This window comes from Zalophus californianus, chromosome 12, assembly GCF_009762305.2.
Source record: "Zalophus californianus isolate mZalCal1 chromosome 12, mZalCal1.pri.v2, whole genome shotgun sequence".
NCBI lineage: Eukaryota > Metazoa > Chordata > Mammalia > Carnivora > Otariidae > Zalophus > Zalophus californianus.
In genome coordinates, this window is record NC_045606.1 from 82370311 (window position 1) to 82395526 (window position 25216).

General features: G+C 38.3%; 1 protein-coding gene across 1 annotated transcript in view; it reads left to right on the forward strand.

Annotated features, from left to right (window-relative positions):
• Positions 1 to 25216, forward strand: part of SND1 (staphylococcal nuclease and tudor domain containing 1) — a 410452-nt gene that overhangs the window by 96609 nt on the left and 288627 nt on the right. The gene's annotated exons all lie outside the window — the stretch shown is intronic.

Genomic DNA, 25216 nt, shown 5'->3' on the forward strand with positions numbered 1-25216 from the left:
GGCACTGGCATTAAAAAAAAGTCACTAAAAAACCAAAAAACACAACCAGCCAGTAAATCTAAAGCAGCAAGAAAGGGAGGCATTTGGAGCCATGCACTATTTATACCCTCACAGTTGTGACCTTGCTGTCCGTCAGCCCTCCTTTCCTCTCTCCCTGGTACCTCCTTCACGTCTGCTTAGTGGTAGCTTATGTACAGTGGACCATTGAACAACAAGGGTTCACTTACACATTGTCCACTTATTCATGGATTGTTTTCAATGAGTAAAATATAGTACTGTAAATGTGTTTTCTCTTATGTTTTTCTTAACATTTTCTTCTCTAGCTTACTTTATTATAAGAGTACGGTATATAATAACTTATAATGGTATATAATACTTATAAGTATATATAATACTTATAACTTACAATATACATGTTAATTGAGTGTTATTGGTTAGGCTCTGGTCAACAGTAAGCTATTAGGAGTTAAGGTTTGGGGGCCCAAAAGTTATACATGGATTTTTTTTTTTTTTAAAGATTTTATTTATTTATTAGAGAGAGAGCACGAGAGGGAAGAGGGTCAGAGGGAGAAGCAGACTCCTTGCTGAGCAGGGAGCCCGATGTGGGACTCGATCCCGGGACTCCAGGATCATGACTTGAGCCGAAGGCAGTCGCTTAACCAACTGAGCCACCCAGGCGCCCTATACATGGATTTTTTGACTGCAAGGGGGTGGTCAGTGTCCCTAACTCCCACGTTGTTCAAGAGTCAGCTATACTTCAGACTTGTGTGTTGGTGTTAAAGCAGATAGGGGATGGGGGCAAGAGGGACTGCAAGTACGTTTATCTGTAAGTGCATTTTGTACAATTAAAAAAATTCACAAACTAGAGAATAGTTTTTGGTATGTTTCCCATTTTGTCTTCATTCTTCTGAAGCGGACGCTGTGTTCCAGAATGTATAGCCTCTATTTCTTCCAGTGTCCTTCCCCTGCTCCTTGTGTCTTCCTGCATGTCTTCAGTATCTTCTTACCGCCCCGCCTTGGCTCGAGTCATTCCTCTGAGACTCTTGCGCCCCAAGTGGCAACACAGAACCTGGGCTTCCCTGACTTGTGTACTTGCCCCCGAACAAATTTAATGTGCAGCTTCATTTTTAAGAGGTAGACTTCCCAGCTGCTCCTGGCAGTAACAGTATATCTGCAGAGCAGTACAGATTTCACAGAACTTCCAGATTCTGCTCCCAGTGCTAATAAAAGTTACTCTTCATTTGAATGTAAATGGTATCACTCGACCTATCTTTGCCACTTTCTGAAAACTTTTTGAGATTAAACATCCAGTCGTGTAAGTGCAGTAATCTTAAGTATACAGCTTGATGAATTTTTAGGTATGTATATACCTGTGTATCCACCACCCAGATGGACATAAAATACTCTATCAGAAATCTCGGAAGGTCCCCATTCTCAGTATTTTTTTTTATGCCACAAGTTAACCGTCATTCTGATATCTATCATCTTCAGTTAGTTGTGTTAGTTCTTGAACTTTCTGGATTCCTACTTTAGGTGCCCTTTTGATTTTAGTTTTTGTGATAGAACATTTTGCCTGTGAGATTTATGCATGTTGTTACATGTATCAGTAATGGTTTCTTTTGTGTATAATATTCCATTGTGTAAATAAATTATACTTTGTTTATGTGTTCTCTTATTAATGGGCAGTTGCATTGTTTCCAGCTTGGATCTGTTGTGTTAAAGATGCCTGTGAACATTCTTGTATGTCTTTCGGTGAACATGGACATTTGTTTCTCCTGGTGTATACCTTAGAATGGTATTGTTGGGTCATAGGGCAGATGAATGTGGATGGATTTGGGCTTTTTTGACTTTGCAGCTTCATTAATCTGTTCTGCTTATTTATTACTTGGGGTACCTGATGATGAATGGCAAAGGAATGGACTTTAAAGGATTGGGATAGTGTATATCTGAAACCAGCCTACTACTAGCTCTGAGGCATTAAGAGGATAATGAAATCTGTTTTGAATCTGTATAATGAATCATTATAATGATGACTTTTCTTGGTTGTTGTGTAGGGAATAAGATTGAAATAGGATATAGTGTATAGGAGGGGCTCCTGGGTGGCTCAGTTGGTTGAGTGTCTGACTCTTGATTTCAGCTCAGGTCATGATTTCAGGGTCATGAGATCCTGCCCCACATTGAGCCCCACGTTTGGCTCCATGCTGGGCTGGAGCCTGCTTAAGATTCTCTCTCTCCCTCGCCCGTCCCCCTCCCCCCCCCGCATGCTCGCTTGTGCACATGCTCTCTCTCTCTCTCTTTTGCTCTTAAAAAAAAAAAAAAAAAAATTTTTTTTTTTTAAAGATAATGCATAGGAGACCTTAAACATTCCTATGTTTTTTGTTTTGTTTTCCTTTTTAGAGAAATCTGATCAACCAATGATAGGCAATTAAGAGGAAAGCGTTTGACTTTAACACTATTAATTTTGAACTTTCCTAGCTTTGCCTAGGACAATCATCTTTGTGCATTCACCACCATAGGAAAAATGAGTCAAGAGGTTAATGTATAACTTTGTCAGTTCAAAAAGCACCTCTCTGCTATATGGGTTGTCATGCTGTCTTCTCTGCCATTATTAAGGGATACATCTCTGCAGACTCTTACCTAATTATCTCTATATCCAATGGTTCTTTTTAAGTGCTAGCTTTTTGTCTAACAGCTTCCTCTTCTTCAGTTGTTTCTTCATACCTTTAAGTATTGAGACCCTATGTGTCCAGGCATTTACTAATTGCTGGTATTGTAGCATTATGGACTTGATGAACTAGAAACCGCATTATAATTGCAAACTATATTCTGAACAAATTTGTATGTCATTGCAATTTCAGTTTATAGCACAATATAATTTTTGGAGCACATTTAAAAAGTATAAAAAGATTTCAAAAATAGATTCCAAGTGGTTTATTGCTCTCCATATATACCTTAACTAGGACTTCTTGAAATCACTGTTTTCATCATGTCTCCATATGGTTTTCTAGGCCACCTACCACTACCGTTTTGGCCATCAAGTATAAGATCAGCATGCTGAGGAATTTTGAATATTTTGCCTGACTCTAATTATAATTCAGCTTCTCCTACTAAGTTAATCTTCCCCAAACCCAAACAAATTTCTTTTTTTGTGAGGGGTGAAGGTTTTGAGGGAGGAAAGTGCTGTTACCATTTACATGTGAATTCCTATATAAAGCAAATCTCTAGACTTGAGTGGTTAATAACTAATGCTGTCCATGGTTATCATTTGACCAGTTACAGTTTTGTGGGTTATTTTTGGTGAATTTCAAGGTGAGTAAGCTGTGCCATCATCTCATCTGGTATATTGGGGTACTTTGCCTCCTTGATTAACTGAGAAAGTTTCAACTAAGAGGGGACAGCTAAACAAAGAAATACTTATATGCCAAGGATAGAAGATTTACAGAGACCTAGATATTTAAAATAAACACATAGTCCTACTTAAACTGTTCTGTAACACTCACCAATCTCTTCCATCCTTTTCTTTAAGTTGTCAGCTTTGAGAACCTGAAAGTTCTAGTTTTCATTAAAATTTCTTTATCCGTGGTTCAGAGTGAACATCTATCTGGTTTTACTGGTCATTTGACCTCATTCCCAATACCCAGTTTTCCTTGAAAGCTGTTAAAATTAGCTCATCTCCCTGCCAGAAGCAAGTTCTTCCTCTCACTCATTCAAAGCACTTGTGTCTTTAAATTATCCTGTTTGATTTTCTTTGAAGGCACGTCTTTTGTAATAGCAGGAATGACTGGTATAGTATTTTCCAAAGCTTTGCAGCTAAACACATTGTTGTTCAAAACTACTGGCTGATTTTGAGCCTCCTCAAGAGTTGTGTCCAGAAATTGATTGATTTAAGATTAGATTGTTGGTCTTTGGTATTGATCTCAGAAATATCTAGGACTCTGATTTGTAATTATTCTTGTAATACGATGGAAAGAGCTTTGGTGTGATGAGATCTATTCTTCCTTGATCTTCCCTTTGCTTTGCAGTCACAGGGTGAAAACTAACCACAAAGAGTTGGTTTATCTGTAAGAGGAATGTTTGGAGTTGACTGGGAAGAGCATGGATATGTCCTCAGGGGTCATATTGGTAACCAGTAGTTTGCTAGGGCTCTTAGGGCTGCAGTGACAACATACCACAGACTGAGCAGCTTAAAGCTCAAATTTATTTTCTCAAAGTTGTTGAATTTGGGTTCTTCTGGGGCCTCTGTCCTCGGCTTCCAGGTGGCCTGCCTGCTCGATTACTTTTCACATGATCATCCCTCTGTACATGTGCAACCCTGGTGTCTCTCTGTCCCTAATCTGTTCTTAGAAGGACACCAGTCACATCATCAAGTGCCCACCCTACTGACCTCATTTTAACCTAATCACCTCTTAAAAGGTCCTATCACAAAATGCAGTCACATTTTGAAGTTTAGCACATGAATTTGGGGGGAGACACAGTTGAGCTCATAACAATAACCTCAATTTACCAGGCAGCTTAGTCCAGCGGAGAGAAGACTTTGCCCTGTGACTTTATGTTCACGACTATGACTGAGTCCCAGGTTAGGCTTGACACATCATGCTGACTTTCATCTGTAGAAGGCTAGATATTCTTAAGTAAATTCTAAGTTGAACTCATGCTGTTTCAGGTTTGTAAAATCCTCTTTATTTTTAAGGAATAATTGCGAAAGAAATGGGATATGCAGTAGCATCCTATCCTTTGTTGGGACCAAGCAGTCAAACTGACTAAGTTGTGGGTGGCTTATAAAGGTACATAATTTTTATCAGAGTAGTCACCCTCAGAAAGCTCTGTTTAAGGAAAGGATTTAAAGGAAGAGTCAATCCTGGTATCTGATGTTCACTGTAGCATGATCTCTCAGAAAAAGTAGTAGTCTAAATAGCCAGAAATAAGGACTAGGTTAAGTAATTCTGGAGTATCAGTGGTCCATTAAGATTTTCTTCAGTTGAATTATTATTTTTAGCGTAGTGTAGAAACCTTAAGTGTACAGTTTGCTGAACTTTTACATTTGTATATAGCTGTGCGTTGCAATTCTGTATCTATGAATATGATAGATTATGTATCTTCTGGGAAGATTATTAGGTACAATGTTAAGTGATCAAAAAGGCAGAATAATTCTATTTGTACTACAATTATAATTGTACAAAAATATTAGCATGGGGGTAGGACTTAAAGGGAACTGTTTTTAGAGCATGGTTAAATAGTTGGGTTTGGATAAAAAGTGGAGTGATTTTTTTTGTTTTTTTTTAATTTTAATTTCCTTTAAGGTTTTCTTTTTACTGGACTTGTCTATATAACTGACTCTCCTATTTCAAAGATGCATTTTGATGAGGAAATGTCACATTAAGGCTTTCCTGCATTGGGCCTCTCTCATGCTGTGGGTAACTATAATATATCTTTTGAGTTCCTCCAAAACAGTGGTTCTTAACTTTTTTGATTTGAGGACTCATGTGTATTAAATTTATTGAGGACCCAAAGAGCTTTTGTTCATATGGATTGATTGTATCTATTGATAACATAGTGTTTGGGAAATGAAAATGGAGACATTTAAAAGTATTTAATTCATTAAAAATAACAGTCATAAGCCTATTATGTTAACAAGTTTTTATGAGACCTATTTTCCCCCCAAAACTGGAGTGACATTACTTTTATTTTGCAAATCTGCTTAATATATGGCTTAATAGAAGACCGCTGGAATCTTACCTGCTTCTATATTTTCTCTGTTTTGATGTATTATTTTGGTTGAAACGTTTGAAGAAATTTTAGCTTCACACACATAAGTAGTTGGAAAGGGAGGAAGAGAGAGGAGCTGGGGGTCTTTGGTTTACATTTGAAAACTGCACTAACACAGCTGTGGATATTTCCCAGGTGACATTGTCAGTCACACTGAATGTACTACCTGAACCTTGTAGAAAGCTTTTGACTTAAGGTATGTGTGGCTATAGATTGTGGCTGGTAATGTTGATAAGAAAAGGTACCATCTATAAATCAGTATCTTCTGACAGTCCACTTCTGTTGTTCACTTATGGTTAAAACTTAGATGCAAGTAGTCACCTGAAAGAGTGAATATGCTCTCTAATTACACCTAGGGAAGATAAATCCCTGGAATTGTTGGCCGACCCCCGGTGTCAGGTAACAGAAACAGTCTGTCTGGAATTATGCATCCTGTGAGTCCCTTGTTTAATAACTAACACAAGCTGTTTTCTGAACATTTGGGACTCTGCCACCATTAAGTTTTATAAATACAGCACTGGTTCCCAAACATATTCATGTGGCCTAACTCCTACAACTCATGTTCTATGGAAATATTTAATGCTGTCGTTTTAATTCAGGATAAGTCTCCAGTAGAAAATATATTATACATTAAGTTATATAAAATCAAGCATATGTGTGTAACCAAAATATGCCTTCTATTAATAGTAATTAATGTAATATACTAGTAATATGACTTGATATTGGTCATTGACTTATTGCCATTTGACATTTGATAGCAGATGCTCTTTTTCATTAAAGAAAAAGTTAGGGCCAGAAATCCCAACTGAGGCTCTTCTATTTACTAACCTAATTTTTGGTAACATTATTTTAAATGGTAACACTTTTTCTATTTCAAAAGCACTAGTATTCTAGAAAAAGCTACTAAAATATTGTCAGGGTCTAGTAAGCCATTTGCAACGACATGGATAGAACTGGAGGGTATTATGCTGAGCGAAATAAGCCAATCAGAGAAAGACATGTATCAGATGACCTCACTGATATGAGGAATTCTTAATCTCAGGAAACAGACTGAGGGTTGCTGGAGTGGTAGGGGTGGGAAGGATGGGGTGGCTGGGTGATAGACATTGGGGAGGGTATGTGCTATGGTGAGCGCTGTGAATTTTGTAAGACTGTTGAATCACAGACCTGTATCTCTGAAACAAATAATACATTATATGTTAAAAAAAAAAAAAAAAGAAGGTAGAAGGAGGGGAAGAATGAAGGGGGGCGGAATTGGAGGGGGAGACCAACCATGAGAGACTATGGACTCTGAAAAACAAACTGATGGTTCTAGAGGGGAGGGGGGTGGGGGATGGGTTAGCCTGGTGATGGGTGTTAGGGAAGGCACGTTCTGCATGGAGCACTGGGTGTTATATGCAAGCAATGAATCATGGAACACTACATCAAAAACTAATGATGTAATGTATGGTGATTAACATAACATAATAAAAAAAAGTTTAATTTCAAATACTGATATAACTACGGGGTAGAACTTAATTCCAATCTGAATATTATGGCTTTTGCAACAGTAATCCGTTGCAAAGGTTTCAACTGACATCTTACCTGTTGGTATTAAAGGTTTCATCTCTTTTGCTAGAGAAGCACTCTCCCATCCTTTACCCATTCCTGCATAATGGGTACTTTCACATTTCTTTTGGTTAGCTCCATTTAGTAGGTGCAGTGTGTGCATGTGTGAGGTACTTGATTAGGGAGATTTTGCTTTTCATGGTCCTTAACTCTGGAAGGAACTCCACATATCCTCATTAGGTTTCTGATTTTGCTGTATTGTAGTTGCCACAGAAGGCTTCCTCTGCCCTGGCCCGCCATCTTCAGTTTGCTTGGTGTAGTCAGATTAACAAAACCAAGCCTACATGCATGTAGCAGGCTGAGATTTTTATCAGAATGTCTTTTTATATTTGTATATTTTTATTATTGTTTGTATATTTGAGTTAATTTCCAGAAATCCTGTCATTTCCTTTTTTGCATTTCTATGTCAAAGTGAAAGATTTGAGATCAGAAAAAGAATAATTTGTAAGTTGGTACCAAATGATGTTTCTAGGACTGGCTTGTAGGATCATATGTGAGTTTTTCAAATTGGAACCTTTTCTAATGGGCCCCTGGGAAATGTCTTAGCTAAATTGCAGCAGTGACTGGTGAAGTCGATCGAGGTAAATTGCTCCCATTGCTGAGGGTCAGAAACCAGGCAGTCGAAGCTAAAATTCCTGGGGAATCGGGCAGAACTACTGCAGATGGTTTCCCCCTTGAATAAAGAAGGGGGCTGGTGTCACTGGTGATGAATGAGAGGAGATTAAAGCCTGATTTTGCAATGAATTGGCAACATGGTCTTTGGGAAACTCAAGAGAAATTTATGAAAAGACCATCAAAATCATTTAGGTGATTCTTTTCAATATTGGCTACAAATGATATCTGAGAACACATTGAGAGAACACATCGAATAGTTTGTATTACAGAAAAGTAGCACCAGGAAACTTATTGTGTATACCTTCAGTGAGCTCAGAGGATGAGGGATTCCCCAGATGATTTCTACTACCTACTAAGTCAACTGCTGAGCACTTAGATTTGCATTTAGAAAAAATAACCTGGCTGGGTTTTTAAAATTTTTTAATTAATTTTTTTTTTAGATTTTATTTATTTATTTGAGAGAGAGAGAGAGCTAGCCCACAAGTGGCGGGGGGCGGAGGGAGAAGCAGACTCCCCACTGAGCAGGGACCCCCCCCCCCCCCAAGCGGGGCTTGATTCCAGGACCCTGAGATCATCACCTGAGCCGAAGGCAGACACCCAACCGACTGAGCCACACAGGTGCCCCATCCTGGCTATTTTTGACTATTTATGGTAATTATGTTAAAATAGAGGTCATCAAGAAAGTACTTGTGATTGGTATTCTGATGTCCTGGCTTCTTTCTCAGACACCTACTGTATATTTCAGAAAGTCTTCTAATCTCTCAGCAAAATGGAAATAATAGTAAATCACAAAACTGGGTGACATCAGGTCTTTTGTAATTGATAAAATTCCATACTAACAACATCTATCTGTCCATTGTGCTGAATCTCTAGTAAGTACAGAGAGAACTAAATTAAGGACCAAGCTGATACTTAACCATTTTGAGACTGAGATCTTTCTGAGATGTGGCTCATTGAGTTGGTGGGGGTACATTGTGAATGTCTGGGAACACAATTTTTGTGTTTTTGTCAGTGGAATTTCTTATGTGTTAGTTTGGTGTCTCTTGGAAATACGTACCTTGTAGATGTTTTGGACGCTCAAATCTTTGTTTATCTAGGAGGATAAAGGAGTTGATGGCTCTCTGACTTGATGAGAATTGTGTAACTATCACTTCTAAGGGCCGAACTTCATATACTTAAGGTTTGTAGCTCTTCCAGACCATAAGATCATTTTTTTTTAAACCTGTTTTTCTTTCCTTCCTTTTTTTAAGCATTTGGGTGTTTATTCAGTATTCACATTTTAATATTACTTGGATGAACTTGTCATCATGTGATTAGAAACCATAATTCATGTTTAATGTCAAAGGTGGAAATTGTTGTAGAATTGCTCTGATATCAGTTCTTTACCTTCAAGAGTTAAGGCTTTGGATTACTGATGGATTGATTTTGGTTTGTGTAAGTTCTCCTACGGATCACTCCTTATTAGTCACTTTCTTACTGCCTCCCAGAATTATTCTTGCCAAGAATTTGGTGCAAGTAAATATTTTCCTGTTTTCCTCACCACTCTGTCCTTTTCGAATTCAGTCTGAGTTCCTCCAGGCTCTAGTGCCTGTGTTCTATGGTTTGTAAAGTGCTGTGTAGTTTTATAGCCTCTATAAATAACAAAATATAGCTCATGGCAATAACATTGTGGCACCCTACACGTTTAGAGAGTGTATGTTATAAAGACAGGAAGAGAGAGAGATATATCTTGGGTACAGAATGTCTGGCATGCAAATCTGTTCATCTCACATATATCAATACTGCTTCTGATTTTGTTCATTTGTTAGTAAATGACATCCCATGATCTTTGGGACATTTTATAGAGAGAAACTAGGTGTGATGCTGTATTCCTTTCTCACTACTCCTTTCCCCTTTTAACGTAGCAGAGATGAAGAGGGGAAAGCTGGTTGCCAGTGTGGTGAGATTTCCAACCAGATGCTTGTGTGCTAGGGGCCCAGCTTCCTATCCTGGTCCTCCTGGTTTTATTCAGTGGATCACTACAGATGTCATCACATATTTGGGAGATGTGAAGCTAGAAGTGATTTCCTATTAACCCTGTCAATATAGTTTGATAAAATGCAAATGTCTTTAAAATGGGGTAGACTTCCAATTAAAAGGCCTCCAGCAGGGATTCTGTTTTGATAATGAAAGTGGATAAGAAGGCTCTTTTTTTTTCCCCCATTGGTATGAATGCTCAGCTAAAATAGCTTGGTTTTCTCTCTGTAATTGGACTTGGCTAATGACGATCTAATAACTGAGGTTCTAATGATTTTAGCAAATCCATTAGCTATCTTTGGTGATCAGTGCTGGAGATTGAGACACAATTTCTGAATGGTAGTGGCATAAAGATAGTGGCATTTCTCTCTCATTCTAAGAAATCAACAGGAGTTAATGTTTATTTTCTTTAAATCTATAATCTGAGCGTTGTCCTAGGTCAGTAAAATACATATATGGCTTATCAGTGTTTATGTCTGGAATTGCCTTCAAAACCTGAAATTTAGAGACCTAGAATTGGTTTTGATGTGTAAATTAGGGGAAGGACAGAATAACACAGCTATGGAATTAATTGCAGGCTAGGCTCTATCTGAGATTCTAATTTCTAGTGTTCGTTTAGTCCTCTGGACCCTTTCCTTCCATACATAGCCCCAGGGAGGAACGTGGAAGAGGATATTCTGGTAAAACTGTTGAAGAAGTGAATATACCGTAGCATAATCTGGGACATGTATTGAGCTAGATTAGTTGTCAGGGATGGTTGCCCTGTTATCTCTCAGCACCTCATTAACAGCCTGTCACCCTCCCATCTTTCCTCAACATTTGTGTTCTCTCTGATTTTATTAAAAGTGTGTCCTTTCACTGTCATTTTTCTACCTTGTTCACTGCTCATTTCCAAGGACCTAGGTGTTTGTTTTGTATCACTTTCTTTTATAACAAACTTGTGAGGCAGAGCATGCCTCTTTGGTAGGACAGAATTACAAAGGCCTTAGAAAGGAAGTAACTGTCCTGGGTATGCTCTGTGACTCAGGACCGGTCTCCTAATTTACTTTGTTATTTAGATTCATAATATTTCTTTCTTTTCTTGTTTGCTTACTTGCTTTTTTTTTTGATGGGGTGCCTGGATTTTGCGGACCTCTTGATGTACAGTCCACAATCTCTTAGCTACCCAGACAAGGCCATAATTGTAAGATACCTGAATGGAATCTGTGGGGGGACTATTACAGAACAAAGAGATTTTCTCTAATCTTGATATTTGAAGAGTATTTTTTAATGAAATGATAAAATTGACTAAAGATTTTGCAGATGAGTAGTCTTGACTTTGTGTGAGCATTCCTAGGGTTGGAAGAGCCATTTTTCTCTGGTTTCAAACTTGTATAGATGATGTTCATATTCTCTGTAGCCAATTAATATAAGGGAGTTGTGGTTTTTAAATTTAAGTATCAGATGACAAATCACAGTGGAGTTGTAGCCTATTGGAACTGGAGTCTTAAGGTCAGAGTATGAGATAAAAATTATGTATAGTAAAAATCACCCGTGAAAAATTCCTTTATTGTCATTTTGCACAAACAAAAGGGCTTTAGGATGGTCAGATAACATTGTCTGGGACAAGGAACAGTTTAAAATGAAGTTTTTTCTCTGAGTGGAGTTGGGAGGGAACAGGGGATGGATAGACAGCCAACAGTATATAAACGTTTAAAATATATGGCAAATTCTTTGTCTTCATTGCACTTCTGGAATTCATAAGGAATTGCCCCTGGAGAAGTAAATCCCGTAAGATTCATGTTAGGTATTAGGAGAGTGAAAGGGGACACGTAAGGTCTTGACACTACTGGTGAAATTGTGTCAGCCGTAGACCCACAGTTAAAGCGGTCAAGAGGGAGGCCGTGGGCTTGTTTCAAGAGTCTCAGAAGCATTAGGGTGGAGTGTTTTTAAGAAGCGCCACAGCTAAACAACTCAACTCTGCTTTCTCTGGATGGTGAGTAATCAGAAGCCTGGGCTGTCTGGCCACAGGTCAGGCAGGTGTATGCTGTTTGCTCAGGGTAGGATAGAAATGTGTTTGCCTAGCTCTGCTGGATTTTTGGTGCCATTACTGGGTGACTTTCTACCTAGGGTATTGCATTATTGCTGAATTCTGAGGGCTGTTTTGGTTTTCTCTCTAGCAACATGTCCAGTTTTTCTCACAGCCCCTCCCTGGTATCTCATTTGTTAGGTATGTTCTGACCAGCTTCTATTCCTTATCCAGGTCTATTCCATGTATCTTATTCTTGAATGGGGTTATTCAAAATGTCCTTTCTTTTTCTGGTATAATGTCGGCAGACTTCTCTATATGTATGTGTGTATATTTAATATGGAATTCCATATTTATGTATCTTCTTGTATCTTTTCTATTCCCTTTGCTTTACAGAGGCGGCTGTATTAACTGCAACAGTGCCCTTTTGTAGCCCCACTGCTGGAGTGTGTGTTGCTTAGTCCTCTCTTGCTTTTTAAACTCTCAGCCTGTAATGAATGAAATAGTTTTTGACTCTTCCTGATAAGGATATTTATGGGTCAGACTGGCAGAATTCCACAGAAGCACATTAGTGTCATCCTTGAGTGGAAGCACTTATGTAGCGGCATCCTTCTGAATGGAGGGAAATGGAAAATGCTTTGGGACTTCTTGCTGCCTCTGGCCTGCCCAGCCATCCAGCTTTGCTCCACTCACCTTCACCAGAGTGCAGGATGCCAGGCAGTGAATACCAGGTCTTAAACCTGCAGACTGCTATTCATTCGTGCTTCCATTGCCCAGATATTTCCTTAGCTGCTTTAAAGAGCTTAAGTATTTTTCAGTGCCATATTCATTTTTGAGGGGGTACAAAGATGTTCCTGAATGTAGATGGGGATGGTAGTTGGGTGAGTCTAAGATAAAATACAAATAAAGACAATACAAGGTAGAATAAAAGTGTTCTAGAAAAGGCACAAAAACAACAAACCAGTGAAATTCAGAGCAAGAAGGAGGTATAGGGGTTGGGAAGTGCATAGTTTCATTGTGCTATAACTGGTACTAATGATAAATAGCATTGTACCATTTTGTAGTCCCCCCCCATGCCAGATAATTGGTAAAAGGTTTTCTGCACTAATTCTACACAAATCCAAAGCCCTATGAGGTGAAGGCTTTATTACCTTTATTTGCACGTGAGGAAACTGAGGCTTGGGAAGAAAAGTCAGGTTAACTTGTGCAAGGTCAAACCACTGGAAAGTGGTACCCTTGGGACGAGAATCCAGGCCTGTATCGAAGGTTGTACTTGGAACAACTACATCTTGCTGTTTAAATTCTCTTGATTTTTCAATTCAGTGCTTTATCTAGGTCACCAGTTCTTTCAATTAAAAAAAGTGTGGTGAAATGAATTTGTTGAGTAATTTGTGTTGTGCTAAATGCTTATTGCTATTTCATGCTATACACTTAATTGCTTCTATGTGCTTATTGCTTAATTACATAAAATGCAGTAGTCCCTTTATCATCTTTCTGCAAAACTGCTCCTTATTTATTATGACTTAAACCAATAAAAAAAATTTAAAAAAAGCAAGAGTGTGTGCTAATTTAAATTTTGGTGGCCAGACTTCTTGTAATGTTTTTTCTTTACGAATGCCCTGCTGTTTCATTGGTTGAAGTGTGGGTCTGGTCAGAATGCAGCTATTCGGGTAGAGGCATGAAACAGCTGTCACTGTGCAGCATCTTTTCCTGGCACCAGGTTGACATCTGAATTCAGTATTTTGGTGCAAGAGAAATGGTTCTTGGTAATTGTGTTGTCACAGGATCATACATCAAACAGAGCTGGGGGCTCTGTGTCTCTGCCAGTTGCCTTCTGATCATTATTCACTCTGAGTTAATGTAAAGAAAATGATCAGCTTGGGGCCACAGACTAATTCTTGGCATCTACATACTTTTGGTTTCCCAAAGGACCAAATTTAAGTTTATTTTCCCTAGATTGGTGTAAGTGATTTGGATGATGTTTGGTAAGCTACCTAGGTATCTTCTATCTTCTTGTGTTTCCATCTGGTTGGCACATAGAGTTTTAGCTATTTGAGGTCCACTTGCTGGGAGAGTGATTATACTTGATGTAAATGATGCATAATGAACATAAGGGGTGGGAATAGCTATAAGGTAAACTTGCCAATAAGATTTTTTAACTGTGATATATGAAAAGTAAAGCTTTGCATTTATGAAATAATCCTGCCTTCTTGACCTTATTGGAAATATACTGCATTTCTTTAATTCTTAAAAGATATATCCCTACCCAGCCTCCACATTTTAACATATCAGATTTCAGAATGAAACTTACTGTGGTAACTGACAGCTTTTAATGGCTCATAAAATAGTAGTTTGTCTTACAATAAGTGGAATTTTAGATGTGATTAAATATGATAGTTGCGTTCATCATTACTTGGTTCTAACTGCCACTGTGATCTCTATTCCTGTTGATTTGGTAAATTGCTTAGTAGATTTGGAATACCTGAGTTCTTCTGGTTCTGGCCTATTTACTTAAAAAGATGTGTTACTCACTTTTGTCATTGGTGTTTTCCTGCCCACTGGATAATTTTTGTAATACTTCAGTTTTTGTGACATTTGAGAATTGTAGGTAATGGAAAAGTTGCTGTCTAATATAAATGCACCAGAAGCGTAGTCTTCATAAATATAATCAGTGCATATGGACATTAAAGGAGGGGAGGGGAGCATATATTTCAGCAATAATTTATTTGGATTTAATGCTGTTTACCAAGATCAAGAGCAGTAGCTTTGTCCTTGAATCTTAGAGAGACAAAGACCTGGAGGAGATTGGTGAAGATACCTTTTCTCACAAGTCAAAATTAGATTTAAGTTCTTTAATGAATGGTCCTTTTCCACATGAACAAGGGTTTAGTATTTCCTTACCTACTCTGTAAGAATATTTTCCTGTGCTTGCAGTACTTTTACCTGTAGATAGTGGGATTTGTGCCCTTAGTTCTAAAGAGATGTCTTTGTGTTTTGTATCTATAAAATTTAAACAAACAACAACCATGATGTCATGTTTTTGACCCCTACCCTGCTTATGGATGATAATTTTTAGGATGGGAAGAAATAGACTGTGTTAGATCTGGTAATCTGTTTATACCAGATCTAGATCCACTCCTAAAACGTTAACCACATTTTATGCATTATTATGAATCATTAAAAAAAAATCACCCAGTTTCTCATCTCTGCCACCATGATGCTGACAAATGTAAGAGGGTATGTTAGAGGTCCATTTTGAGACTGTTGTTTACAGGCTGCCTAAAAATAATGAAATGTATAGTTTCCATTGTTTTAGTTACCAAGTTAATTTACTAGACAGACATCTCCAGGCAGTGTCTGGGAAGCAAATCCTATGAGCTAAAGACCTTTATTTGATACATTTGCATTGATAGCAGAATGAACCCTCTCTCATCTGTGCATCTGAGAGGTTGAGTATCTGGTAACTCTTACATCTTAGTCTTCAATTTATTCCTTAGTGATATATAATGGGTTTAATCACTTAATTTCAGTTAATAAGTATTTCACTATTTAACAGATCTTCTTTTATATTTGAAAATCTAGAGGATAGAAATCAATTTTTTTTTTTAGTGTGTTCTGTATTATGCTAAGCTTATTTGATTGGTACACATTAGACATTGCGAGGAAGAGAAGAATGAGCCGTGGTGAAATCCTTTACTCTTAGCCCTGTAAGAATGTAAGAGTACATTCCAACAATAGTGTTATGCATATGTGTAAATGAGTATGTATGTAAACATGTTAGAGATCATTAAACACCTTCATAATAATGATAGCTCGGAAGGACAAGGCTAATACTCCTGTAGTAGCAGATTTACTTGTGACCTAGATGAAACTGTTTTCCCCCCCCTTTCTGGTTGTGAAAGTACATATGGTCCCTGACTTATGATGGCTGGACTTAAAAAAAATTCTGCTTTATGATGATGCAAAAGTGATACTCATCCAGTAGAAACTGTACTTTGAATTTTGAATTTTGATCTTTTCCCAGGCTAGGGATACGCTCTAAGATAATCTCTGGTGGTGCTGGGCAGCGAGCTGCACCTGCCGCTCAGCTAGCCACTTGATCACAAGGGTAAAGGACCGATACACTTACAGCATTCTGGTTTTTACTTTCAGCACAGTACTTGATAAATTTACATGAGCATTCTGAGCATGTTTAAGGTAGGCTAGGCTTAAGTATGATATTGTGTAGGTTAGGTATATTAAATGCATTTTTGTCTTATATTTTCAGTTTATGATGGCTTTATCGGGATGTAACCCTGTTATAAATTGAGGAAGATTTGTAGATTCCTAGCCCCTAAAATGTAAGCAATATGTTTGGGAATGAAAATTGTTATTAGTCAGAGAGGGGATGGGATAAGGGTCAGGAATGTTTGTTGCACACATAATTTTGAAAGAAAAAAATGAAAAGAAAGCAGGTTTTTGCATTTTGTTAGCCATATTGAAGTTCTTTTGATTCAAAATGAGATGGCCACAAGTGTGTACTTTGGAAAGTATTTCTTGCTACATTAACTAAAATTTTATTCTCCCTCGTTTACTGCCTCCTTGAAGAGAACTTTCCCCCTCCATCGTGTGTTGATTTGTCTTCTACCAATGATGTAGTTCTAATACTGAGTATCTGTGGATAGGACATTATTTGGAAATAGGGTCTTTGCAGTTGTAATTGAGTAAAGGTGAGGTCATACCAGATCAGGCTGGGCCCTAAACCTGAAGTTCTCATAAGAAAATTGGCCACACACAGTTGGGAGAAGGCCATGTGACGACAGCGGCGGAGATGGGAGTGATACGGCTGGAAGCTAGGCACTGCTGGCACCCACCAGAAGCTGGAGGAAGGAAGGAAGTATTCTTCCCTAGAGTCCTCAGAGGGAGCTTGGCCCTGCTGCCTCTACTTTGATTTCGGAATTTGGACTCTCGACCTTGAGAGAATTAATTTCATGTTTTAAGCCACCAGATTTTGGTAATTTCTTATGGCAGTAGCCCTAGGACTCTGATACCTGGGGGTGCTCCCTGCCACCTTTTTTTTTTTTTTTTTTTTTTTTTTACATTTTACATCTTACATCTTGTAAGTAAGAATGACTTTCTTTCCTTTCCTTTTTTCTTCTTCTTCTAAAATCACACACATGGTTTTTTTTAAGTGAACATCAGGTATGGCAAGGCTTGCTCATTTGGAATTTCAAAATGTTGCTTTGAAATGCTTCAGTTGGTCTTTAAAAGAACTGGCATTTATGGAAATTGTGAGTGGGGGCTAATTTCTAAACATTATTGTCCCTCCTGTGGACAAGATGTCCCTTCATGCTTCACCTTTGGGAGCACCCTGGCTGCCCTAGTGAAATTAGGAAACATTTTTCTAGCTTCTCTGTTTGTAGTTCTTCCAAAGCGTCTGTCTCGTTTCCAAGGATCTTGTCATTCTAAGTGTTGGCACTGGTGAAATTTAGTTGAGAGTAATGAATGTAGAACAGAGTTTGGCGTCTTAAGAGTTTGACGTCTTATGAGTTGTGTGGTATCTGTTTCTCTCCTATGACCTTTTCATATGATCATGGGCAAATTGTCTCCCAGCTCTTGTTTCTGGAAAATAAGAATGGCCATTTAAATTAAATTAACTCTGGGTATAATTTTTTTAAAAAGGTAATTAAGTAAAAATTCAAAAGACCTTAACAGACTTTATGTAGATCACCCTAAACTTCTGATGTTTGTGACTTGTGTATATGTTACTTTGTCTTCTGATAGTTAGACTTGTTCATGCAGCCACTTTTTTTCTATTTTTATAAACAGCTTTATTGGGACATAATAGATATGCAGGAAGTCTGCACATATTTAAAATAGTTTGGTAAATTTTTTGAGAAACATGTATACCCATCAAATCACTATAATTAAGATAGTGAACATACTCATTCTCCCCAAGTTTTCTTATGCCCCTTTGTATCTTTTCCCATACACCCTCTAGTCACTGATCGCATTCTGTTACCATAGTTTGTATTTAAAATGGAATCATACAGTATCTCCTCTTTTTTTAAATAATTTTTTTAAAGATTTTATTTATTTGAGAGAGAGAGAATGAGAGATAGAGAGCACGAGAAGGAAGAGGGTCAGAGGGAGAAGCAAACTCCCCGCCGAGCAGGGAGCCCGATGCGGGACTCGATCCCGGGACTCCAGGATCGTGACCTGAGCCGAAGGCAGTCGCTTAACCAACTGAGCCACCCAGGCGCCCTCTCCTCTTTTAATCTGCCTTCTTTCACTCAGCATAATTACAGATTCATCGTGGTGTGGTGTGTATCAGTACTTCATTCCTTTTTATTGCTAAGTAGTATTCCATTGTAGGACTGTACCATGATTTGTCTGTTTGCCTGTTGGTGGCGATTTGGGTTGTTTCTGCTTGCTTCCAGTTTTTGGCTATTTATGTGGAAAGTTCTATAAACATTTGGATATATATTTCCTTTGGATATATATTTTCTCACCTCACGGGTAAATAGCCTGGAGTGGGATGGTTGGATCTGCATCTTTCTAATGCTTTTCTATGGTTCCTTCCCTGGCCTCAGGTGGTTGCTATTTTCTGCACACCCCTGTGCTAATCAGTACTATGCATAAGGGGGCTCTGTGAGGATCTCAGCGGTTCGCAGTCTGTGCTCTCCTCTCTTCATGTGTGCCGTGAACCCCAGCTATCTTGGTTTCCCCAGACCCTTGTCTGTTCCCACTAAAACCTCTAGGTAGTAAGCCTCCCTAGGGCTCATTTGTGTCCTGTCTTTTAGGGATTGCTGTCCTTTGTTCCCTGTTATGTAGCATATTAGAAACCATATTTCAAAATGTTGTTGTAGGGCACCTGGGTGCCTCAATCTGTACGCGTCTTCCTTTGGCTTAGGTCGTGGTCCTGGGGTCCTGGGATCGAGCCCCACATCAGACTCCCTGCTCAGCGGGGAGTCTGCTGCTCCCTCTCCATCTGACTCTACCCCCTGCTCGTGCTCTCGCACTTTCTCTCTCACTCTCTCTCAAATGAATAGATAAATTTAAAAAACCTTTAAAAAATGTTGTATTTTTGTCTATTCTAAGCAGGAGGGAAGATTCGATCCTTGTTCTATCTTGGTTGGAAATGGAAGTCCCACATTTTTTTTTTAATTAAGGCACTTTTAATTTTATGCACACGCATATATATTCCACTATGCTAATATCCTGTTTTCTAATTATTCCCTTGTTCTAGATTTCAATTTTTCTTAATAGTACTAAACATACACCTTTTTGTCCTATTTAGGATTATTTATTTTAGAACTATATTCTTAAAGTGGTTAATAGGCCAAAGGATATACAAGCTTATTTTCGGACTGCACCCCATAAATACTTTGCTACATATTATTTGGTTTGGTTTTGTCACTATTTTTGTTAGATTTCTCAGATTAACAGGACCTTAGAATTATTTTCATTTGCATATAATATTGCTAGTAAAGATGAGCATTTTACATGTGTTTTACCACATTTATTTCCCTTTACCATTTATCTCCTTTGATTACTTTTAAAGGAGAATAATCATTTTATTGACTGTATGTTCGTATCTTTCTAGTGTGGCTTTCAGATGAATTTACTATATGCTTATTTTTCTATATTGGGATATTTTATTTCAATACATTTCATTTTATAAAACTATTTTTTGTTGTTGTTGTTTTAAGAGCATTGATCATTTTACATCCTAAATGTATTGTCTTCCCATAGCTGGGTTTAAATCTTTCGTAAATCTTTCTCCATCCTGTTCCCCATTTACTTACTTGCTTTAAAGCTTAATTTTGTGATACAACTGGAAGTTTATTGCAGTGCCGGTTGAAACAAGCAAAGTTCTTGTTAGAAACCAACTCTCTTGATACAGAAGTGACTGGCATGCCAGTTCATTCCAGCCCAGCTCAAACCATCCCTTTAAAACTGCTTGTTGAAACCCTGGTTTTTCATTCAACAAATTGCTTCTCTGAAACAGTCATACAGATATTCTGGAAGCCTGCTGAACTTCAAGAACTCCCTAGTGATGAAACACTTGTGTTGTTTTTAGTGCAGAAGTTTAATCATTTCTGAAAATGAAAATTGGCTTTAATATGGACCCTGGCCAGTGCATGAGGTGTGGTTGGAATCCCTGAGTGTTGTGAATACATATATGTAGAGTATGTGTGTGTATTTCCTCAAGTTGCTAGCTGCTACTTGGAACTCTCAAGCGGCCTAGGTTTGAATGGCCGTAACAAATATTTTTTTGATGGTTCCCAAGGTGCCAGGTACTGCTTGACATATATTATAGATTTAATCCTAATAACAGTACTTGACATATATTATAGATTTAATCCTAATAACAGTATGTGGTTGAAAGGATTTATGCTTACCAGTTACAGATGAGCAGACTGAAGCACAGATAGCTTAGTAAACTTTCCCAAGATGATGCTGCTAAAAAGTGTTAGCTAATAAAGTTTGAAGGAAGAAAAATTAATTCTCTGACATTATACTTCATTTTGAGTCTGTTAACTGCACTGTGGAATCACAAAGCAGTTCGGGGTCCAACACAGTCAAAAAGGGTCACAGGCACAAAGCACAGTTATTGTGACTAAGCAGGTAAGATGTGGTATACCGACCGTGGAGCAGGAACAAGGTGCTGTCAGTACGCTGTGAAGCTTGAATGGTGCCATACAGAATTTGCCCGGTCTGGTTCCCTTTTTCTTTGAAACTAGAACTATTTTTTCTCAGGAAAATGAACATTGTTAGGATTATAAGCTTTATCATCTTAATAGAAATGTACTGGTCTCCATAATAGAAACTTACTGGCTGTATAATGAACAGGTACTTCTAACTCCGCTTTCTAATGAGCACATGAATTCATATCGACCCTTTGCTCTTGTGGCCAAACTAGCATACGATCTTCATTTCATTGGCTCTTGTCCTGTTCTAGAGCAAGGCCCAGTGGAATCTGAGTAATCCATTTGTTTGGGTTGACTTTTTTTTTTTTTTTTAAAGATTTTATTTATTTATTCGAGAGAGACAGAGACAGAGGGAGAAGCAGGCTCCCAAGGAGCAGGGAGCCCGACACAGGACTCAATCCCAGGACCCCGGGATCATGACCCGAGCCGAAGGCAGACGCTTAACCAACTGAGCCACCCAGGTGCCCTGGGTTGACTTTTAATGCACGGCATAGCATTTGACATTGCTCTAGTTAAAAGGATCTGCCAGTTTTCCTCATGATTTTTATGTGCCAACTTTGATTATCTATTAAAACTAAAGTTTATATTTATCTTGTTTCATTTAAGATTCAGTGACTTGTTGTTGTTTTAAGAAGATGGGAAATATTTGGGGCAGTGATGCTTTAAATTAGAAGATGAATGTGTTTGAAGTTTTGTATCCTGGAGGCCAGACTGTGGAGTATGCAGTTTCCTGGGCACAACAAGAATATTTTAATAAAATACTCCTGTTACCCAGGAAATAATTCTTCTCTTTCTATTCTGCAGACCTTCCCTGGGGATAGTGTAGCAAAGGCCCGTAAGTGTAAGTATTAAGTAAAATGTGTCAAAATGGTACTACCTGTGTAAGTGGGTATAGTGAAGAAATTAAGGAAAGAGACTGTGTGTATGTACAGTTCCAGTTACTGTGCTGTTTAGACATCCAAGTGCAGGGGTAGTATGAAACAGTGGGTATTTCTTAAAACCAACAGTTCAAGGTATTTATGGCCAAGCCACAGGAATGTGTATGTCAGGGTAGTGTCCACTCTTCCAGGCCGGTGCTTATGCAAAACCAGGCTCCATTCAACTCCCAACTCAAAACAGAAATTTCTGCTCAGGCACAGTTAGTTTTAAGAATGTGATGACCTTTTATCCTCTGGGATCTGTGGATTTAGGGAAGGTACATTCCTCTTCTGTTCCCATCCACAGACTTGTGATACCTTTCCTCCATAGTCTTCACACCCACCTCCTAATTTTTAGCCATTAGGGCCCTTTTTTATCCTTGTTCACAAATAGTGAATTTTATTACTATAAGTTGTTGTATACCATAGAGTGGAGTGTATTTTAGGGTGTTGAAAGGGAAAGCTCAATGTATTTGTCAGCTTACAAAAGAAAATCAGTTGACTGAGATTTTTATACTCTAGCATAGAAATTTTTTTACTATAGCAGAGCACATAATGAACCCTCGTACATTTTATAAGGGAGAGACCCCTTGTTTGGGGGTTTTATTATGTGTCCCCCTAAAAACCTTGCTAAAAGCAGGTACCCTCATTCCTTGCAGTTGCTGTTGCTCAGCCTTGCTCAGCCTTGTGGCTCTGTCGGGCTTTCTCCGAAGTTTGCACTTGATGTTAAGTTCTGCCCCCTACCTTCCACGTAGAGTTTCTTGACCCTAACTGGTCACGTTTCTCTACCCTCTTGCCAGTCCCATTTACGTGTGTCTTCCAATCACTTGCCTTGTCATTGTTAACATTAATTTCTGAATTGAGTGCCATATGTAGAAAGAGGACAGTTTGTAGTCCAATTGACCAGGGTTTCAAGTCTATTTCTGTGACTGAGTAGTGACTAACCTTGGATGAGTTAATATATTTGAGCTCTGGCTTCTTCCTTTGTCAAGTCATATTGTTGAAATCTTAGTCTTTGGAATATTAAGTGGGTCATACATAGAGCCTGTGCATATTAGGCATTCGGATATTATGTAGTTATCTAATAATTATTTTTGCCAGTCAAGCTTATTTAGTAGCTCTGACTCACTTTGGATCCCTAAATAAGAAAGTGCCTAAAAGCAGCTTCTGGCTTTTCATTTATTGCACAGCCACCTCACCTAACTCAGAGCTGCTGGCTGCTTCCCTTAGGTCAGATGAGTTTTTTTTTTTTTTCCCATGTTGAAAGATTTATACTAATAATCTTGGCTGGTATTTTGAATGGCCTATTCTCAAGTGTCATTTTAAGTTGATTTGTTATGCTAATGCCTTAACAAATAATGTGCTTCCTAATTAGTCCATATGTAATAAGGCAAGGTACCGACCTGCATACTTGCATACCACATTTTCTATGCAAAAAACCCTTAGCTCAGCTTTGCACTGTGGGGGGTATTATTGCTGCACATAAAGAAGTCTGTTCTTTCTTGGACATGAATGGTAGTGACATATTACGCTAGAGTAAATCATGAAAGCTAGGGATATGTGGTTGTTGGAGTCATTTAAAATTGGTTTGGATAGTGTGCTGTTGAACAGAACACCCTCTGAGTAGTTCTGGTCCTAATTATATCTCCCTCTACCAGTATAATGGCCTCCTGACTGGCCTCCTTACCTCCAGTTGTCCCTCTTCTAATCCAGTTCTATATATGGTGCTAGATTAATCTTCCTGAAATATGCCTCTGATTCTACCACTCTCCTTATCCTAAACTTTCCTAGAGAAAAGGGCCAAACTTCTAAGGTCCCATGATGCGGCCTAAGCTTCCAAACTTACTTGTCATAATATTCTTTATATACTGTTGTTTTTAGAGTAGTTTTTAGTGAGAAGTTGGAAGTATGTATGGACAGTTTTTTGTGTATGTCACTGGGGGACATATTTAGTGGGTGGGGGCTAAAAGTGCCAGATGGGACAGTCCTACTTGTGGCAGATTTGACCTAGCCCTAGTGGCCTCGGTGTATCCATTGAGCAGCGGTCTCACACAACTCTGACCAACTCGATTGTGTTTTTCCATACATGCTTCATGCTTTCTTTATACTTTTCCTAATCTGTCTCCAGCCTAGAATACTCTTTCCCCTTATTGGTATACAAGTTTACCCCCTTGTCAATATTCAGATAGGACCATCTGCACAAAGCTTCCTGAAATTCTTTGTCAGAATTAATCGTTCATCCTGAGTTGCCATAGCATTTTTATCCATAAACATAAACCTGTCTTGTTTAATGGTACCATTTTCTATTTTGCATTGTAGGCACATACCTCATCTCTATTACTAGACTTTTAGCTCCTTTGAAGGTAGATTTTATGTTTGATTCATGCTTGTATCCCCAGCATATGCAGCATGGTTCCTTGTAGGTCATGAGCACTTGCTTTATTTAGTGGATGAAGACGTCTGTTCCTCCCTTGAAGCAAGAACAAGTTCAGGAATTGCTGCTGGTTACTTGAAAATCCCCATTAAAGGGGCTGAATCATTTTGTGGTAGTTTTGGTTTCTCATATATTTTATAAGTTTTATAATCACTCCCAGATCACACTGACTAAAGTGTGGTAACTTCTACTTGTGAAATCTTGCCAACACGTGAAACAATTAGAAGATGGTTTCATTTTATGGTGAGTGGAATTATATTCTTTGGAGGAAGCAGTAGGATAGAGTCAGAAGTCGTTTTTACAAATTGGGATAATGTGGTATCAAAATTGCCAGTCTTTTAATGTGCACGGGTCCAGTCTCCTAATGTTACAACTCGTTTGAGGCTCAGTGAGGTTAACTTGTCGAAGGCAACAGTATGAATCCCAGTGGAAATAATTTCAGCATTGTCGTATTTGTTTTCTTTGACATCTCACATTTGTACTTAAAATCACCTGCCTCTTCTTTGTAATTTTTCTTCTTGACATAATGAAAGCCGATCCTGGTGTTCTGTTTAGGGTTTAACTCACTAATCATAATGACACCGTTAGTCTTTCTTATCTCTTTTGCTAGAATTGTTTCAGTGCTTTAACTGACAGATTAGACAATGAGAAGAAGAAATCCTTAATTTTAGATCCTTTTTGGCCAGCGTGGTCATTTAGATCAGAGCAACAGACTGTCTACTTCATGAAGAATGGGTTTCACAGTGCAGTGGGATTTAGTAGCCTAAGCCGCTCTATGGAGGAAAAGCGAGTTCTTTATGATTCTGGCAGCATTTAGAATCTGACTGCATTACAGAGAACTCAGGTTTTATGACCTCTTTGTTAGGCTGTGCTGCAGAGAAACTCTTCTGTTGCCTAGTCAAGTAAGAAAGTTTACTAAGTTTGTTCTGTTGGGCATCAAAGAGTAAAACCTACGACCAGTTACAGGGAAACATATTTAAGTTTACTATGAAAAAAAACAACTTTCTACACAACTTGTTCAGTAAGAAAGTGTGCTGCTGCAGGAAGTTAGGGTTTTCCTTTCATTGAAGACATTTATACAGGGCTGAATAAACTATATGGTAGGAATGGTGTGGAGGGGATTTGACAGTGATAGGAGGCTAGATGTAAACTTTGTTTT